At 37.7% G+C, this 21269-nt stretch overlaps 1 pseudogene; it reads right to left on the reverse strand.

Annotated features, from left to right (window-relative positions):
* Window positions 1-7042: 7042 nt before the first annotated feature.
* Window positions 7043-7772, reverse strand: LOC124103250 (RAD9, HUS1, RAD1-interacting nuclear orphan protein 1-like; annotated as a pseudogene).
* Window positions 7773-21269: the final 13497 nt, after the last annotated feature.

Consider the following 21269-nt stretch of genomic DNA (forward strand, 5'->3'; position numbering starts at 1 on the left):
AGACCTATCAATTATGAATGAACATCAGGTACTTCACAACCTGATCCCCAAGTTTCATTTGATTGTGGATTAGGAGAATCCCACCCCCCCCCAAAAAAAAAAAAAAAAAAAAGGACAATGATCACTCTTCTAGAAAGAGAAGATACATTGAAAGAGGATTCCAAGCTACTAGACTTCCAGTGACTTGGGGAGATACAAAATCATTCACAATATCACCAATAGCTGTTGGCTCAAATAGGGTTAAAATGTACTCCAGAAAACTTAGTTACTGCTTTGATTGTTAAACTCACACAAAACTGTAAACACTTTGGTCTTAAAAATAATGTTGTTCTATTGTTATACCCCAGCTATGGAAATTCAGTACAGTCAAACTCCTTAACTTCTAAAACCCATTATAATATCTGGGGGGTTTGCTTCACTGAAATTGTTATATACTTACAAAAATGTCTCATGCTACCCATTGTTGTCTTAACAGGGTAACTGTATTCTTACCATTCCTACAAGATTTAATAAGCCACCATCCTGCAAAATGTATTCATAAAAGGGCTATTCCTCTTGATAAAAACTGTGATGATTCAGTGAGCCTTCTCTCTAAGGCAAAATTTGACGCTTTTACATTTTCCTTAGTGGCTATACCTGGACTAGCTGTTGGGGCTTACAGAACCATTATAAAACTGAACTCTGCTATGGTACATAATATTAATCATACCTCTATGGCAATTAATATGCTTCATGAAGAACCAAAACAACATTGTCAAACTATACTTGACCATTGGGCTACAATTCATTATTTGCTATTATTATATCATAAAGAATGTTCAGGAGTTTAATAATGTGTTGCTTTAACTTAGGTGATAACAATAATTCTATTTTAAGGAGTTAGATTACTTTAATGATGTCATTGATAAGGTCCGACAAGATGATGGAGGTTTAGATTTATTGGATTGGCTAACTTCATGGTTACCCAGCTTAGGTCAAACAATTATTCATAGGTGGATGTTTACTAATACTGAGATTGTTATGTTGTGCTTGCTGTTGTCAATGCCTACCCTATTTTTTGCTTCCACCAGCATTAAGAACCAAACAAATATTATTCATTGAAAGGGCTTAAAAAAGGGGCTTTGTGTTTGGGATTGGGGTCCCTGATAACTTCATTGCTGTGGCATGCTAGGTGCTATAATTTCTGTGTAAAGGCATAGGATGCCCAGTTGCTATGGTAATGCCCTCCATGCTAGAGTCTTATCAGTTTCGACCTTAATCTTAGGCACATAACTCCTGGGAATAAAGGAACTTGGTTGTTTGATAACTACAATGATTAACAAAGCCCCAGAGCTCCTGGAGCTGCTCGCCTAACAGTAACTTTGGACAGTGGCCCTTCTTGAGAACTGCACAAATCTCCTAACATTACATATTGTAACTGTAAAATGTAAATGCAGTATAAGCAACATTGCTGATACTCTAAACAATAATATGGTTATGGTACTAATGACCTAATGTAACCTATTGGTATAAATAAACATGGCCGCTTGGACAAAGAGGCACTCTGCCACCTTCCCTGTTTCTACACCTTGTCTGTGTCTCTGTCTCCTCTTTATTATTATTCTTTACACCAGGCAACTCTGCTCGTGTGACTTCTGAGTATGTCCTCTGCTCTGAGGAGTTTCTCTGCATACATCGTGAGTCCTCATTCTCCAGGGCTTAGCTTGGAAATTGTTTCATGTTGGAAGCCTTCCCTGATCTTGTCCTCTCCCTCTATCAGTTCCAGATTTACAATTAGGTAGGATAAAGAGAGGAAGGGAACAGCACAGAGGGACCCTGTCTTTATGGGATTTAGAGTTTTGCAGGGTTTTCATGGGGTTCACAAGAATTAGATAATTTCTTGTCCAAATACGGTGTAATCTGTACTTTAAAAAAGAGATAGCTTTCTATGTGTAGGCTTTGAGTGATGTTCCACATTTAAGAGAATGAAGAGGTTAGAGAATAATGCCTTTAATGATATCATTGATAGGTGATGATGGAGGTTTAGACTTATTGGATTGGCTAACTTCTTGGTTACTCAACTTTACTTAGATCAAACAATTATTCATGGGTGGGGTTTACTAATATTGAGATTGTTATGTTGTGCTTGCTGTTATCAATGCCTACCCTATTTTAATAATAATAACCTTCTATCTATTATTGACATTGTAGTTATCAATAATAGATGGAAGGTTAATCACCAAATGATTCCCAGTGATTACTGTTGAGAGACAATTTTCAGGGGTCTCTCTGTTTCTGCATGTACTATGAATGAGTCTCTACTGTTTTTACTCATCAACAACCAATTTTCTGATTCTCCATGCACACCAAGTGGGTATTCAACAATTCAATTCAATTCTGACACTCCTGGGAGTTAGTGCAGGCCCTACAGGTTAAAGGCTGTCCTCTACTTCAGACACCAGTGGTTAAGTCTCAGTTATCTTGTACTTCTGATTAACTGGTTATAAATTGGGGTTACCCATGACTCCCTCCTTAGGTTTGATAACTTGCTGGGACAGACTTCATAACTCAGGAACACACTTTTTATTTTATTTATCAGTCTATTATAATGGATTCAACTCAGGAAAAGCCAAGAGGAAGAGATGCCAAAGTGTGTGTAAAGTAGATACTCAAGAGATTCCATGCCCTCTCTGAGTGAGGCGTTTTCCCAGAACCTCAATTCCTTCATCAACCTGGAAACTCTTTGAACCCTGTCATTTAGTGATTATGAAGGCTTCATCACTATAGCCATTGATGGACTATTAAGTTTAGTTCCTCTTACTCCCTGCGGAGATGAGCATTAGGAGAGAGAGTTCCATACTTCTAACCAAGATTTGGTCTTTCTGGTAATCAGCCCTTGACGTTATCTAGAGGTCCACTGAGCATCATCTCATTAGAACAAAAGAGGCGCCTATCACTTTGGAAATTCAGCATGATGGAGAATTCTAGGGGAGAGTTCTCCAAAGAAAAATCACAATAATTTACACACTTGACGATTTAGAAAGGAGCATTTAGGAATTTCACAGTTCTTTTGGAGAATTAGAGAGTAATATGCAATAGTGATATAAAACTAATAAGATGAAATACAAGGCAATTAATGAATCCAACATAATCCAATATACATACACACATACACACACATATAGTATAGTATATGTTTTAGTATAAAAAATACATTGCATTGAGAGGATGGAAGATAGCTTGGGGTCAGGAACTGGAGACAATATACCACAGATTGATTAACTACCATTTTTTGGAACTATATTTCAAGGAAATTTTTAAAGAACAACCTTGGAAAACAGAGATAGCATCTCATCTGAAGGGAAAACTAGGCATGCTCACTCAGTTCCTTAACCTCAGAGTTTCTCTCCTGGACTGCTATTTATTCTGCATGCAGACACCTATATGGGCCCATCTGAATAACTCTGTGGGAACTGCTTCTTAAGGAATCTGTTAGAAGGCTGATAAATCTTGATCGTATCATTGCTGGGTCTCTGACTCAGGAATCTTTTGTGTTTTACCAGAAACCATGAAACAGTGGTTGTCTATTTTGAAATAAGTATAGTAAAATATCAGATTGTCCATAGTTCTTGATAGTTACATGTCAATAGGTAGAGAAAAGGAGACAAAGAGTACTGTTTACATTTTACTCTGATATTTAGATTATTATCACATGTGTATGTTGCCATTCAAATTTAAGAATTGCAATGCTTTGAAAGGATAGATGTAGGTGCTTCGAGCACACAATAGACCTCAGCTAAAATAATATATTTTGTTAGGGACCGTCCATAGGTTGCATGTGGGTCACCGTGCATGGAAGCCTAGTGGATAGAGACATCTGGTGTCTGGGGATGACCAGCGAACATTTTCTCTGGTTAATTGCTCAGGGTCAATGTGAATCTCTATCCCACTCTGCTGTGGCCCACAGAGCACGTGAGATAGGTATGACCTTCCAAGATGTCAATCAACCTGCTTACTGCAAGATTTTATTAACCAAGACCCTGCCCTTGAAACCTTATCCCTGCCTTAGATGTATCCCCTTAAATAAACCACAGGAGCCATTCTTTCTTTGTTTAGTTCCAGAGCCCATGTGGACTAGATCTATCAGGGGCTTCACCTTTTGTAAATTTATTTCTGAATATTTGTGTTTGGTTATTCACTGATTATTTGAGACTTTAAGTTTTAGGGTGGCTTAGATTCCCCTGAGCAGGAAAAAGAACCCCCCAATGAGATGCTTGCCATCAACCCAGACAATATTTCTATTGCTATTTCTTTGTTTATGTTTCTAGACACTTTTTTTTTCCTATTTTGGAATTTGAGAATTGTCTTCTGGTACTACTAGCAACTGGTTTCCATATTCCACACTTTCAATACAATGTATTTTTTTCAGACTAAAACAAATACTATATGTATTCATATATATGTATATGTATTCATATATATATAAAACAAATTGGATTACGTTTGACTCATTAATTGCCTTATATTTCATCTTATTAGTTTTATTTCACTATTACATATTACTCCCTAATTCTCCAAAAGAACTGTGAAATTCCTAAATGCTCCTTTCTAAATGGTCAGGTATATAAGTTATTGTGATTTTTCTCTGGAGAACTTTCCCCCCAAATTCTCCATCATGCTGAGGTCTAGACTGGTTCCTGAATATCTAGAATCAGGGGCTTACCTTTGCCTCCTTCTTAAGGTCTACTGTAAAGTTTATATAAACCACAGGAAGCATTCTTTCTTTGTCTAGTTCTAGAACCTGTGTGGACTAGATCTATCAGGAGCTTCATCTTTTGTAAATTTATTTCTGAATTTGTGTTTTGTTATTCATTAATTATTTGAGACTTTAAGTTTTAGGGTGGCTTAGATTTGGATGAATTTTATGATAAAATATAATTGTGATGTAATTTTTGAGAACTTTCATGATTAAAAATGTTTACTGATTATTCATACTTTATTATTCATTTAGTTAGATTCACAAACCTAAGTTGAAAATAATTTCTATTACAATGTCAAAGGCATTGTCTATTAACATCAGTGCTTTTTTTTTTTGGTGGTTGTAGGCAAGTACTCTACCAGTGAGCTATACCTCCAGTCCTTAAGTGCTATTTTTTATTACTATGATTCTATACTCTATTTTCTTTTTCTTTGTATTTGATTTTTTTAGTTTTTTTTTCTGACTGAAAACTTTGGGTTTTTGTTTTATTCCACAGTATTCTGTAATTTTTCATTGATGTATTTTAAAATTTGCAAAAAGATTTTATATTTATTATTTTTTTTGGGGGGGATGGTTACCGGGAATTGAATTTAGGGGCACTCTACCACTGAGTCACATTCCCAGACCTATTTTATGTTTTATTTAGAGAAAGGGTCTCACTGAGTTGCTTAGTGCCTGAGCTGAGGCTGGCTTTGAACTCCGAATCCTCTTGCCTCAACACCTTGAGCCAAACCTGGGATTATAGGTCTGTACCACCCCACCTGACTCATTATAAGTTTTATCTTTAAAATTTTTTTATTTGTTCTTTTTAGATATATATGATAGTAGAGTATATTTTGACATATTAATTTTTGTGGTTGTATATCATTGTAAGTTTTAAATATATATTTTTTTCTTTTTAAGATATAGTGAACTCCTTTCCACATCCAGTGCGGGTGATGGGAATGGAGTTCCACCAAGAGGTAGAATGGGCTGGCTGTGGAATAAAAGCTGAGAAAGGTTGGGTGGAGAAAAAAAAACACAGGACACAGAAAGTAATTTTAGAAAGTGGGGCAGTAAGGGCTAACCAATCTTAGGGATCAAGCTTCCACAATAAAAAAGAGCACATTGGAGCCCACACTTGCTTTATTTATATCAGGGACCATCAAAGGTTTTCCATGGAATGTTCTTTGCCAAATAAGGCAGGAGGTGGGCTGTCAAATTCTCAATGGTTATGCCCAACTCCTGAGCTACAAGAAGGTCTTCCTAGTAGGTCGGAGATAGAGGTCATGAGCCTTGGGCAATCAAATGTGCAGGGGAGGTGGGATAGTTCCCAAGGAAAAACCTAAATCTCCATGGCTCATACAGAATGAAGAGTCTCAAGTAATTCATGGGTGGTTCCTTGTGGTGAACATCTTTGTCCTGGTAGATCTTTATCAATAGATATGACATCTTATACGAATGTTTTATAGACATATGCCATTAAATGGAGAAATTTTTCTATTTCTAGTTTTTTTCTTTGAAAACTTTCCATATTTATTTATATACAATTTAAATATTTAACATAAGAAAACATTTTCCCACCCTATTTAATATTTACAAGGTTCTTCAGTTGGAAACAAAAATTCAAAACACAAGCACACTAAGTGACAAGTCTGTGACTCCCTCATCCCATTGTATTCAATAAAACAGGGCTTGCTTTTTCAAATGAGTCCAAGTTGGAGAGGTGGCACTCAACCATAAAAAGTCCAAGTTCGCTTTGATTTTTTCCATCCATTAGGTCAAAGAGGACGCTGCCACTGAGCCTCAGAGTTAGTACTCAAAAATGTGGGCTGAACTGGGGTTGTAGTTGCTCAGTGGTAGAGTGCTGACCTAGCATGAAGGAAACAAACAAACAAAAAATCCCAGCACTGAAAACAAAAGTGGAATTAGATTAAATGAGATAATTAAAGGATTAATTAGTAGTGGTTAAAGGAAATGAGACTTTTTGTGGATGGGCAATATTGCCACAATACTAACAGAAGCAAAGTTCTCTAAGAACTTTCTGTACCTCTTTATTTACATACATTTTGAACAGTTACTTCAAGATATTTAAAAATTTTAAACAATACAAGAAAAATATGAAGTGAACAGTCATGACACTAAATTAAATTATTTATAAAATCTTAAAAGCCAATCTGGGAACTGAATTCCCTTGTGACTCTAGGCTCTATTTAAACATTTGTTTTTCCTGTTGATATTATTTCTATTTTATTCTTTCAACTTTATGAAAATTAGCAATTTTTGAGACTACTGATGAGAGAGGATGATGTCTGAGAAATCTAGTCAGCTTTTCACAGGGAACTGGCTTCTCCTCAACTTCCCTCTTTCCCTAAGGTAAACCAACAGGTGCCTTGTCTTCTCCATGTGACTTTTATCCCATACTTCTCTTCAGGGGTGTCTTTAACCAGAATAGGTCCAGGTTCTAGGTTGGTAAGAATACCAGTGTGAAGGACACAGCTTGCAAGGCTGTTTTCCCTCTGATCTGGGAAAATGGAGTCCTCCTTCACAGAAGATGACCCTGGGGTCTGGATATTAGACCAAATGAACACATGAGGAGAGCTCTGAAGTGCATGTGCTGAGAGTTCCCCACAACTTTGTGGACTGAGCACTGGAATGAAGAGCTTTCTGGAAATGTCTTCTTCTGATTGATTGTGACACCCCACTGATTATTAAGGGGATCCCCAATATCTCTGAACTGGAAGATAACTGTCATTTGTCAAAGATTAGACATGGAAACTTGCAGGTGGATTTACTGCTTGAATGTCTTGCCTGGTTTTGGTGATGATGTTTCCGGTGGGCTGATAACCAGCTTTCTACTATTGTGTCAAATTGAGGTGTTACCCAAGAAGTGATGACGCTGTGGATAGTAAGCTTGCTGGGTACCTGCTGAGTGTGGGTGATGGGCCTCTTTGGAGCTCATAGTGATGTTTAGGTCCTCCAGTGGTTGTTGGTGGAATAACAGAGGAGCTTTGTGTGAAGTTCCCCAATGTTTTTTTTTTTTTTGGGGAGGTATCAATAGGTGAATGAAGGGCAGTTGTTAACCACATGGTGCTGGTTGCCTTTGGGTTGTGGAATAGGCTCCAATTTGTAACCATGCCTGTAGAAAAGAAACAAAAGCTGCCCTGCAAGGCTGTGGCCATTGCTCCTTTCAGCGCCTTCAAGTTTTTTCATTTCTTTTTAAAAAAATTTTTATCATAATTTATTTGTTAGTTTAAAAGCTTCACTCATTGCCTGAGAACGACATGATAGTTGGAATTACAGTTTAACTGGGATCAGTCTTGAAATAGAATTCAGTCTTTTAGAACCTCTGCCTAATACTTAACAAAAGTATTGGCCGTTGCTTTCTAATTTAGGATTCAGTCTGAATGGGACAGCCCATACATCCATATTCTTCTAAACGTATAGGTTAAATTAAGATAAATCCAATTTGCAAATACTTGTAAGTTGTCTACTGACCGAACGAGAGATCAACAGCATAAATTGTTGAATTCTTTCCAGACACAGTGTTTTAGTCAGCTTTTGCGGGGCTGTGATAAAAGGACCCAACAAGAACAACTGTAGAGGAGGAAAGGTTTATTGGGGGCTCCCAGTTTCAGAGGTCTCAATTGATAAACAGCAGGCCCCATTCCTGGGGCTTGAGGTGAGGCAGAACATCATGGCAGAGGGGTGCAGCGGATAGAGGGAGGGAGGGGGTGTGGGGGGGAAGAGGGAGAGAGAGAGAGAGACAGAGTTCACTTGCCAAAGGCATGCCCCCAATGCCTCACTTCCCCCAGCCACACTCTACTACCTGCTTTCAATTACCACTCAACTAATCTCACCAGGTGATAAATTCACTGATTGGATTAAAGCTTTTAGGACCTAATCATTTCCCCTCTAAACCCTCTCCCATTGTCTCACATGTGAGCTTTTATGGGACACTTCACATCCAAACCTTAACACACAGGCAGAAGACAAAAGTGGTTCAAAGTCAATTGTGCCAAATAATTAAAGTTATTCCTGATATTTTAAATATTCATCTGTTTTAATCAATTTTCTTCTTTTATTTATTCTTTTTACTTATACATGACAGTAGAAATGTATCTTGACATACATATGTACATGGACTATAACTTCCCATTTTTGTGGTTGTACATGATGTGGAGTTACACTGGTCATGTATTCATATATGTACTTAGGAAAATTATATCAGATTTATTCTACTCTGTTTTCCATACCCATCCCTCCTCCATTCCCCCCACTCCCTACCTCCAATCTGGTGGAAACCGCCCCATTGTGAGTCAGCATCTGTATATCAGACAGAACATTTGGCCTTTGGTTTTGGGGGATTGGCTTATTTCACTTAACATGATAGTCTCCAGTTCATCTATTTACCTGCAAATGCCATAATTGCATTCTTCTTTATTGGCTGAGTAATCTTCCATTGTGTATATGTACTACTAGAGTTTTTTCACTGTTAATAGATAATAAAATACTTTAATATTTATATGATTTCCCTTCTTTTCTTCTGTTAATGTGGTAAATTACCTTGATTTTTGAATGTTATTAGAATAACTGACTTGTTCAAAATACATCATCTTAAAAAAATATATATATATATATATATTACTGAATTCTGTTTGTTAATATTTTAACATTTTTATCATTATATTCATTAATACTTATGTCCTGTAACTTTAAGTTTGTTTTAATTTCCTTGTTGGGGTTTGTTATCAATTTAGGTAGGCTTTATAAATGAGTTTGTTTAAGGTTGGGTTTTTTTTTCTTACATGTTTGGCAGAATTAATTGGTGAAACCACCTGTGCCTGGAGTTTTTTTTCTAGAAATGTATTTTATAGATTCTATTTAAATAATTGAAATCAGATCATTCAGATTTTATATTCCTTTCCTAGGCTGATCTTGACCTTGTGATCCTCCTTCCTCCATTTCCTAAGTCTCTGGAATTAGATGTGTGATGATAGCTTTTTGTTGTTGTTGTTGTTGTTTAAGAAAAGTCGTATCACTTATGTTATGGGCCAGGCTATATGGGCAATGACCAAACAGACTCCATTTTACCCTGAGACTCCATATCATATAAGAAACGCTTCTCCCGTGGGAGAGCCCCACCTCTGTACCCATTAATAGTTACCTGCATAACATACTTGGCAACACAAAATAGTAATTCTTATACGATGTAAAATTATTCTCTTTGCTTTCCATTTTTCTTGGGCAATGTACCTTGTCAGAGATTAATTGTCTAGATGTTGGTAACCATTTGTTAGAGTCTGTAAACAAGTCAAAATAACACCTGGCATTTTGCCAGGGGAATGTTAAAGTTCGTAAACAAGTCTGGATGGTGCCTGGCAAAATGCCAGAGGGAGTGGTTTGAGAAGTAACAAAAGTGAGCCATTAAGTGTGGAGATTCCTGATTGGTTGACTGCTGTATCTAGTTTATGCTAATTAGATAAGCTGTGTGGAATGTATAAATACTGCTCCTGTCCTGCAATAAACGGCTCCCACTCCTGCTGTATCAACGTGCACAAGTTGTTCGTCACCCCCCGGTTATTTTGCTGCAGCTGGACTGCGGCAACCATTCACTAACTTGTACTCAACTAGGGTCATTTTGACCCACTTCCCTTCTGCTTGCTTGCTGCTGTGCCAATCTGGAAAGTCTTGTGGGTGTAATGCCAGATTCGTGGGACCCCAATAGACTTCCAGGAGCTGAATCCGATGCAATCACCCAAGAGTCTTTATTGCAAGCTCGAGCCTGGACTCACAACCGTTCCCGATGCAGCGGTCCCAGGGAGTGAGTCCTGGTCCTTTGTTCAGTGAGATCTTATAGGTTTTGGGGGGATACTCTATGTGTCACAATATCACACAGCAAATCATTACCTACCACGGGAAAATCAAGCAACAACTCTTAACATTGATTAGCACATTCACTGGCGGGAACAAGTTGGGTAGGGGTGATTGGTTAGTACAAGAGGAGGATTCCTTTGAACTGATTGGTTTAAGCCATGAGGGGTGTAAGTGCTAAACTACATGGTTTCCCAACATGTTATCAACCACCATAAACTACTGAGGGGTCATCTGGCATCCCAGATATTTTCCCTGTCTCATGCTGATTGGTGGTTGCTAGGGGGTTGCTATGGGTCCTCATCTAGCCTAACTGAGTCAGGGACACCTGGTGCCACAGATCTTTCCTGTTATTTGTAGACAAACAACTCAGCAGGGTGGGTATGTGCTTAGGAGTGCTCTGTGAGTTTTTCCCAGGACAAGGGTCATGCCCCCTTCCTTAGGACAGGCTTTGAGGTAGAAGCTGGTTTCTCAAAAATGGAGTCACATCAGTTTCTCATGGGAAATACCAATGTATCCATTGCATTGTCGTACTAACTGCCCAATCCAGCTGTATCTGTATCCAGCTGTATCTGTATCCAATCCAATCTGTATCTGCTTGCTTACAGCTACATCAATCCAGATGTAGTTTTTGTCTTTAAGTATCCTAAAATGCTCAGGCTTGGGGCTGTTGCTTGCAGAGACAGCCAGCTGGCCAGCTGAATAAAGACTCTTCAATTTGGACGAAACTGGGACTTGGTGTGTTTTCTGAGTGACCTGGCCCATGACATTTGGAGGCCCCCAGTGGGATCTACTTTTCTCTCATCTCAGAGATTGCTCAGGACCACCAAGGGAGGTGCAGTGGTGGAGAGATCGCCTTGGAGAAGGTCTCTGAGAGACATTCCTCAGTCCTGGGCCATCCCTCTATCAATCCCCACCCATCTAAAACTACCAAGAGTCATCTGTGTTTCCCCAGAAAAGGTAAGTCTGATCTGTGCAGATCTGCGTCTGAAGAGGCTCGAGGGAAACCTGGACACAGAATTATTTCCCCGGATCCATGTCTAGCAAGACATTGCTTAGTCCTCTGATCTGGTTTTTTTTACTCGGTCCTCTGATCTGATTCTTGTTTTTACTCAGGCCTCTGATTTGAGTCTGGTTTTATGTCAGTTGAATTTGTCTTTGGTGCCTTACCTGTTGTGTGTTTTATTGTCTGTCTTGTGTTTTTGTCTTGTCTTGATTGTTGTTTGTTATTGTTTGTCCTCTTTGTGTTTTGTGTTAATTTCTATGTCAGTTTGTTTCTAATATTAAAAAATGGTTAAAAAGGTTTTAACTGTGCTCACTAAAGCTTGCATTAAAATGTAAATGGCTCCAACAGGACTAAAAAAAAATGTCAAAAGTAAAAGCTGAAGGTAAAAGAAGCATTCTAGAGATTGCCTTCATTTAGGAACTGGGCCAGATGGCCAAGAGGGTAGACCATGTCAGTTCCTATAGAAGGCAGATTAGGACTAAAGTATTTTATAAAATTATTATTTCTAAATTGTATAACAAAAAGCACAATTTTGTCTAGGAAATTTGGCTTTTATCTCTCAGTATTTGCAAGCATGAATAACTCCTAACTATTAACATTGGTCCAAAGATTTTTCAATGTCAGGCTAAAATTTAGTGGACACTATCCAAGAAACCAGAAAAACCAGTTTAGAGTCCTGGGGGGACTCTCCCAAGGAGACCAATGGAGCTGCCTCTTTGGAAAGTTCCTTCAGGGAGGAATAAGGCCCAGTCATTTATCTATGTTCCCTTAACTCTTTTTAGCTTTGATGAACAGGACCACCTCAGGAAGAAGGCCAGGAAGACTTTTAAAATTCTATATTTGTTAAATTCACAATTTTGATCTGACATGAGTAGGTTAATATGTTTTTCTGATTATACTCTGCTTTGTTCTAAGGCCAATTTACAAGGGTTAACTCTCAATCTAATAGGTTTTTAAAAAATAACCTACAAGGCTTTTGTTTGTCTGTTTGTTTTGTGTAGGTGCACTGGTGTACTATCCGTCTACATGTATTGCTATGTCTACATATATTTGGTACCAAAAATTGACATATGAGGTCATCAATGAAAAATTTAAAAAATGGATCCAAATACTTTTGGCTCATTTGATTTAAAAAGTTCAATTTAAAAATTGGATAAATAAATAAAAGTAAAAATGCCTTTAAAGTTACTAATGTACAGTTTTGTTTCTAGGAAGTCAAGCAGTTGTTAATAAAATGTTAATGTCTACAAAATGTCTAATATCCATTGTCTCTAGGACTTTTCTTCAACAGAAAAAAATGACTAATGCTGTTCAATGCACTTGTCTGATATCTTGTTATTATTATTTTTTTTTAAATAAGTAAATTAGATCTGACATGTATGAAATTAATCATGGATGTGTTCGTTAGAGACATCTGATTGGTTTACAAAATTTAAATGTTACCTGTTAAATATAATATCAAGTACTCTTAACTCCTTAAACTCCATAAGGTAAAATACTTAAACACTATTTGTATGTTCATAAATTGGTAAATTAAAAAGGAGTTTAAAATTACTTTGTGTTATCACAAAAACAAGGTTACTAAAAGTTAAAAGTCCCAACAGGTATAATTCTATATACAAGAGATCAAGAGGTTTCAACTGCATTTCAATTAGATTACTATAAATAACAAAGTATTTCATCTTATTAAAATGGATTAATTTATCTAAATTCAGAAATTTATAAGGGTTATTTCAAGGTATAAACAGAAAGAGGAATCAACAGATTAAAAATTATTAAAAGGTTCTAAATATAAAAATACATTTAGTAAAAGGCAACAACATTGAAGTAAAAGGCAACAATTTCGCTGATCAGAGGGCAAAGGAAGCTGCCTTAATATCTGTGGGGCCACTCACCCTTTTTCCCGTCAAACCTGATAGAAAGTTACCACACAAGCCTTGTTACTCTGATTCAGATGTGGAACAATTTAGCCTATTAAAGGTCACCCAAAATCCACAAGGGTGGTCCATCCTGCCAGATGGAAAAATCTTTTTGCCTGAAATTCTGGGACATATTCTCATCCGGCAGCTTCACTGAGGTTCCTACCTGGGGGAAACGAAACTTATGGAAGTTTTAAAAGAAAGATATTATTTCCCAAAGATGTCCCACTGGGTCCATCAGGTGATCTCCCAATGCACCACCTGTCTCCAAGTAAATTCCAAAAGAACCCCACATAACCAGAATGGTACCCGCTTCGGAGGATCTTTTCCAGGAGAACACTGGAAAGTGGACTTTACTGAGGTAAACCCTGGACCATATGGATACAGGTACCTGCTTGTTTTCATAAACACTTATTCAGGATGGACCGAGGCTTTCCCAACCAGGTCAGAGACAGTCCAAATTACCATTAAAAAGTTAATTTATGACATCATTCCCAGATTTGGAGTACCTTTATCTATAGGATTGGATAATGATCTGGCCTTCACTGCTAAAGTCACCAAATTGGTTACAAAGGCACTAGAAATAAATTGGAAACTTCTCTGTGCTTATAGACCCAAAGTTCAGGACAGGTAGAAAGAATGAATAGGACCTTAAATGAAACTTTAACAAAACCAATCACAGAGACTGGCGAAAACTGGGTAGATCTCCTTCCCTTTGAGCTTTTACATGTGCGCTGCACCCCTTATAAAGAGGGAATCACCCCCTTTGAAGTGATGTTTGGCCAACCACCCCCTTGGTTCCAATGTTAAGTGATGACATTGCTCAGAAACTTGCTAATGAATGAACATCTTCTCAGTTTTTTACAGGCCCTGTACCCCATCCAAGATCACATAAAACAAGTCTTTGGATAGGGCATATCTCCTGTGTCTCAATCCCATGATCAAAAATCTCAACATACTCTACAGCCAGGGGACTTGGTCTACATCAAAAGACACTCGCATGCTTCGCTAGAACCTTGCTGAACAGGCCCGTGGACAGTGCTCTTCACCACCCCGACCGCCATCAAAATAGCGGGAAAATCTGCCTGGATTCATTGGACTCACATCAATCCGGCTCCCCTACAGGACCAGAGTGATCAACCGGAAAGACAGACTGTTCACAAAACCTTAGATCTGCTAAAGATAAGATTACAAAAAATTTGATCTTCTCTTTGCAAATTCTCTATTTCAGTTGATAAAAGCCAACCCTAACCCTCATGCCCCGCAACAGTTCAGATGGGAATTATGGGATACTCAGAGCGGTTCTCTTATTAAGTCTGTAACCATAGTTAACCAACAATTACCCACTTTTAAACTGGATATATGTGATTTTACTAAGTATATGGTCCAAAACATTTGTTTGCACTGGTTCCGTAGAGACCTAAGGGGAGTCCAATTCTATATATGTCCAGATGAACAAAATGCCAATTGTGAAGGACCTAACAGCTACCATTGTAGAAACTGGGTATGTGAGACTATAGCCCCCTGGAAAACAGAGGTAGACTCAGATCTTCACATTATCTATGAAAATTCCCCCCCCAAATTGTGATACACATTTTATTAAATGTCCTCCTTTTACCTTCAAATAAAATCCCACTCCACTTCCTGGCCTGAAGGTAAGACATGGGGGCTCAGAATACACAAATCAGGACCTGACCCCGGGATAGAGTTTACCATACAACAGTACACTGAAAGGTCTCTTAAGCTAAAATCATTAAGCCCAAGTGCTCCTCTATATCCAACCTCAAAACTCCCAATTTTAAAGCTACCCAAATCCATGCATGCTGTACCTCCAAAGAGTCCCCAAAGTCTTAAACCTACTCCCTTTACCCCTTTACGCTACACCCATAAAATAATAGCAGACAGTTCCAATCCGGTCTCTCAGAACCCCTTACTTAATACCTTAGACACAGTGTTCTTATTCCTGAACTCTACTTCTCCCAATTTGACTTCTGAATGCTGGCTCTGCCTAAACCCAGAACCACCTTATTATGTAGAAATAGGAGCCAAAGTTTTCATTCAGGATTTACAAAATCTCACTACTCTAGATGATACCATCTGTCCTTGGGGTCACTCCCCCAAACTCACCCTAGGGGACTTACAAGATAAGGGTTCATGTTTTAAAACCCCATCATATGACTTATACACTTCACCCTATCAGGACGCCTGTTCTGAAGTATACAATCTGACAGGGGTATCCTCGAACTACCTTAAAGCGCCCCCAGGAACTTGGTTTTCATGTCTGACAGGATTGACACCTTGCTTACCACAAAGCTTGTTTGATGCTAGAACAGAGTTTTGTGTAGCTGTTCATATAATGCCCCAAGTTTATTACTATAGCAGAACTGCAGGTTTTGAACATTTTGAAGTACTAATGTCAAATAGATACAAGAGAGCAGCCCCCATACTTGTCCCTTTCCTAGTAGCTACTGGATTTTCTGGGTCTACCACTATTGGAGCCACTGCCCTAATTTTACAGGATCAGAACTTCAAGCTTCTTAGTTCTCAGATAAACTGAGACTTAGCATAGTTAGAAAAATCAGTGTCTAGGTTAGAAGAATCCCTTAACTCATTGGCTGAAGTAGCCTTACAAAACAGATGTGGTTTAGATCTCCTATTTCTGAAACAACGAGGACTCTACATAGCCCTTGGAGAAAACTGCTGTTTCTATACAAATCATTCAGGGGTCATTAAAGACAGTCTTGCCCAGGTGAGGAAAGGATTACAGGAAAGAGAAGAATTAGGTACTAAACAGGAAAGTTGGTATAAAAGTTGGTTTCCTTGGTTGCCATGGCTAACCACTCTTATTAGCACCATAGCTGGCCTCCTCCTCATCTTATTGCTGATTCTCCTGGTTGGGCCCTGAATATTAAATTTCATCAGCAGATATGTCCAAGACAGAGTTCAGGCTGTTTGCCTTATGCTTTTGCATAGCCAATATGAACAGATAATGGATACAGAAGACAACCAAGAATCTAACAATTGACAATAAGTTTTTATTGTTCTACATAAAATCAGTGGGGAATGTGATGAGACAGAAGTCTTGGCTATAGTGACTCCATTTTGTGAAACAGCCATACAAAATAGAAAGGTCATGACTGGGGCAAGTTGTTTTCCCTTTTGTTGTGGAAACCCTTAAGAACATAGAACTATCTAAGCACAAGCTCCTGTTTCTGTAACTGGGGTAACTAGGCTTATTTTGATTGGCTAAGCTTCACGCCACCTGACTGCAATCTCCCACTTCTGTAACTTGGCTTGCTTGCATTGGCTAAACCCCCAATTGTCCCTTTTATGGTTTTTTGGCTTAAATATGAGGCCAGACTGAAGGGATGTGTGTCACTCTGACCATTTTGCTTTTAGAGAGTATAGTGTCCACCGCTGGCCAGCAATAAAAGCTTTATTGGCATAAAACTGTGTGGTCTGAGAGTTATTTGAGGGTCTTGGTGTAACATTCATCTCAGTATAACATTTATAATTAGAAAAAAGGGGGGGGGTTTGCTAGAAAAATATACTTGAAAAATCTTTTCATCAGAAAGTGAGAAAGCAAGAAAGCTTGGAAGACTGCTATAGCCATGTAATAAGAGCTCAGAAGATAAACTCTACAGACTTGTACTGATGGGTATGAAGTAGTCTTACTTCATATGAACATGTGCACATGGAATGCCTGTACCTATCACCCCCTCTGCGAAGGCAATGGAGTCAGGGTCACTCTGTGTGAATTGGGCTTACAACTAAAAGACTACCCAAACATAGAAATACCTTTTTTGGGATCCAGAACATTGGAGGGAAAGGTGAACAAGGGAGGCAAGAGAATGAGTGCACCCCAACCCCTGCTTTTATTTAGGGGAAAGATATTCAATAGAAAATTCCACCCAAACAAGGCAAGGAATTGTGTTACAGCAAACATGGGGGCATAGCCCAGTTCTATTGGGTGAAGTCCACTCCCAGAGCTGCACTTCCTTGTGGAGCGAAGGTGAGGCCCACCTGCCTTGCACTGCTTTGGATGCCAGTTCCACACCCCCATTACTCAAGGCTAAGGGGGCTGCTCAGCTCCTGTTCAGGGCACCCCCTACAAGTACTATCAGCCTGCTTTCTTCACTTGTCTCCAGAAAGTTGAGCATCAGGACTTTAGGCAAGACTAGAACAAATTTTCTGTGAGAAATCTAACCAGGGGAATGTAAAGATACATAAGGAGTTTCTCAGCAGGTGACCCACCCACATAACCTACAGTGAAGATTCAAGTCATGCCATATGAGCTTCCCATAAAATCTAACTGGAATTTGACAAAATCCCCTAGATATAGCTACTAATTTATAGGACATATAGCTGTATAAGAACATGTTGTATGCCACCAAAGGAGTGTAATAATTAAACTCCAAACTGTAGGAAATGCTTTAGCACAAATAATTTAAGTCATTACATAAACTGCAAGGGAAAAAAGGAAGAGTTTATGGGAAAATTCATGTATTAAAAGACTCAAGACACACACTGACTAAATACATGCATAGACCTTACTTGAATATTGATTTTCAAAAAAGTAAAAAAAATGGAGACATTAGAGAATATTTGAACACTGAATGATGATACTGACAAAATAGGTTATTTTAAGTATGATAACAACTATATCATTTTTTTTGTTTTGTTTTTGTGCTGGGAATTGAACCCAGGGCCTTGAACATGCTACACAAGCATTCTATCATCGAACTACACACTCTGCATTTTTAATGTTCATTTTTTATTTTTATTTTTGCAGAATTGGATTGAACCCAATGATGCTCTGCCAGAGATACATCCCCAGCCTCCACTTTAAACTTTTTTTTTTTTTTTTTTTTGTGATGAAAGTTCTCACTAAATTGCCCAGATTAGCCTCAAACTTGTGGTCTTCCTGTCTAAGTCTCCCTGGTTGTTGGAATTAGAGGTGTGATGTTAGTTTATTTTTTTTTAAAGAAAACTCCTTATAACTCATAAATATTTTGATAAAATGCAATTTATGGTATCTGTTTCACAATAATCTTGAACAGGGGTCAGGGGAAGAGATATAAACAAAGATTAACCCTGAGTTAATAAATATTGAAGCTGTGTACATGGAGTTAATTTTTCTATTTTCTCTATTTTTGCATGGGTTGGACATTTTGTAAAATAAACTTATTCCTTAAATAAGGGAGATTATAAAACTGATGGGAAGCTCTGATGACATGATTTGGACTTGGTGATCTTCACTGTAGGTTATATGGCTGGGTCACCTGCTGAGAAACTCCTTATGTATTTTTAGGAGATACATTCCCTTGGTTAGATTTCTCACAGAAAATTTATTCTAATCTTGCCCAAAGCCTGACCCTCAACTTTCTGGGGGACAAGGAGTGGAAAGCTGGCTGGTGATGTGGGCATTTATTGAATGCACATGTTCATTCAATGCTCCTTTTTCAAAACTTAATTCCTGCCCTCAGTTGCACAGCCCACATCTTTCGTTTTGCCTTTTTCAGAAAATAAGGTTCCAGTCTTCTGTGTATAACACTTATAATTAGAAAAAAAAAGGGGGGGGTTTCCTAGAAAAAATATACTTGAAAAAAAAAAAAGGGTGAGGACCTAGGACTCAGCTTGCTTCCTAAATAGTTCACAATTAATTCTCATTTTAGTCCCTTCATTCTTACTTTCAGGGTTACCTGGTGTCACCCATTCTTGAACCTTTTAAGGATTTTTTAAAAAAAACAACCTTTTTTTAAAAAATTAATATGTGGTGCTGAGGATCGAACCTAGGGCCTCATCCGTGCTAGGAAAGTGCTATATCACTGAGCCACAACCCTAGCCCCAACTTTTTAAGGATTCTATGATGCAAAATAGACTCGTTCTTGTCTCTTGCAATAAAATTTGGCTTTGTGGATTTGATTAACATTACTACTTATCCACTTTTCAGTTTCCCCAATTTTGTACTTACCTATTCCATCATTATTCCTGTGCATGAAAGTGTTTTTATTTTTTAAAAGAAATTCTTATTTTAAAGTATTTTTAGTTGTAGAGGGACACAATGCCTTTATTTATTTATTTTTTATGTGGTACAGAGGATTGAACCCACTGTCTTACACTTGCTAGGTAAGTGTTCACTGAGCTACAACCCAAGACCCTAAAATAAATCCTTTACTGTAGCATCAGTGCAGTTTTTAGAGAGAGCAAAAGCAGAAATATATATTCAAGTTACAATTGTTACCAAGCTTATCACCCTTTTAAAATTAAGTGTTTATTCTCCACTTCTGTGAAGGTAAAGATCTTATACATTCAATGTTTTTAGTGAAAATTTTCTTTACATTTAGAATGTAATTAGGTTAAAAAATGGAGTTTTACTTGGTGATTTTTGTTTTGGTAACTCTTCAGTATTAGAACTATTAGGGTTTTAAGCAACAGGATTTATTTTTTTTGTGTGTGTGGTCCTAGGGATTGAACCCATGGACACTCAATCATTGGGCCACATCCCCAGCACTTTTAAATTATCATTATTTTTAAAAATTTTGAGACAGGGTTTTGCTAAGTTGTTGCTTAGGGCCTTGCTAAGTTGCTGAGGCTGGGCTTGAACGTGTAATCCTCCTACCTCAGCCTCCCAAGCCGCTGGGATTACAGGCATATGCTGCTCCCAGCTAACACTAATGGGTTTTATTATCTATTATTTATTATCTGACTCATAAATTCCTTAAAAAGTATGCCTACCAAACTTAATACTTTATGGCAATCGATTCCAGTTCTCTTTTAAATGTACAGAAATGTCTTTTTGTAGTGTCTACCCATGAATTGTAGTTCTATGTCCTTGGATAGTTGCAGAACACAATTAACCCATTGCTTATAAAGTAGTCCTTCAAAAACCTCAAAACAAATCAAAAACTTCTTTTTCCACCCAGTAAAATACCTGAAATTTTCTCAAATGCTTTCTCACTAGATTCATTTTAAATGTTCTAGAAACATCAAAATATTCCTGGATGTCAAATTAGTAATTTGAAGTTTCTTACACTAAGACTGAGATTTAATCAGGGGTTTTTAAAGTTAGTATCAGGATCATAGAAATATTTTGGGGTGACAATGGTCATGTTGAAAATGGATTGAAGAAGATAGAGTTTAGAGGCAATCTGTTTTGGGTTCCATATAGAGGTTTCTTAACTTTCATAACAGAATGTTAATTTGTCACCTCCTCCAGCAAGCTGTGTCTGAAGGTTTTGATTCTCCAACTAGCTAAGCTATCTAAACAAAACAGCAACATTTCAGGATGGTCCAGAACTTAAACTGGAATTTCTAGCTTGATAGATTCTGATAAAACACTAACTAAAAGAAGTGATATTAAGGGATATACTATATGGTTCTCAAGCAGGGCTGAGGATTCTGATTTCAAAGTCCAAATGCACAACAAATGAATATTTTCCAAAGGCATATATATGCATCATAAATGATCAAAACTTTACACTCTAGAAGAGAACATTTCATCATTAAGCATCAAAGCACAACTACCTCCATATGTGCACACATGGGGGAAGAGTGTGGTCTGTGAAATTTGTTGGTCATCAAATAAAAGGTTCTCTTATCAAAAATTATGGAAAACCACTGCCAATTTCCAGACACATTACATTAAGTTCTGTTCTTAAATCATGTTTTATCATCTGAAAGCCAGATATACAGTTTTATGCTTTATAGAAACAATTTTAACTGAATACATCCTAAATGTTTTCATCAACAA

Source organism: Marmota monax, unplaced genomic scaffold (genome assembly GCF_021218885.2).
Source record: "Marmota monax isolate L192 unplaced genomic scaffold, Marmota_monax_Labrador192_F-V1.1 WCK01_AAM20220418_F8-fsc00280, whole genome shotgun sequence".
Classification (NCBI taxonomy): Eukaryota; Metazoa; Chordata; class Mammalia; order Rodentia; family Sciuridae; genus Marmota; species Marmota monax.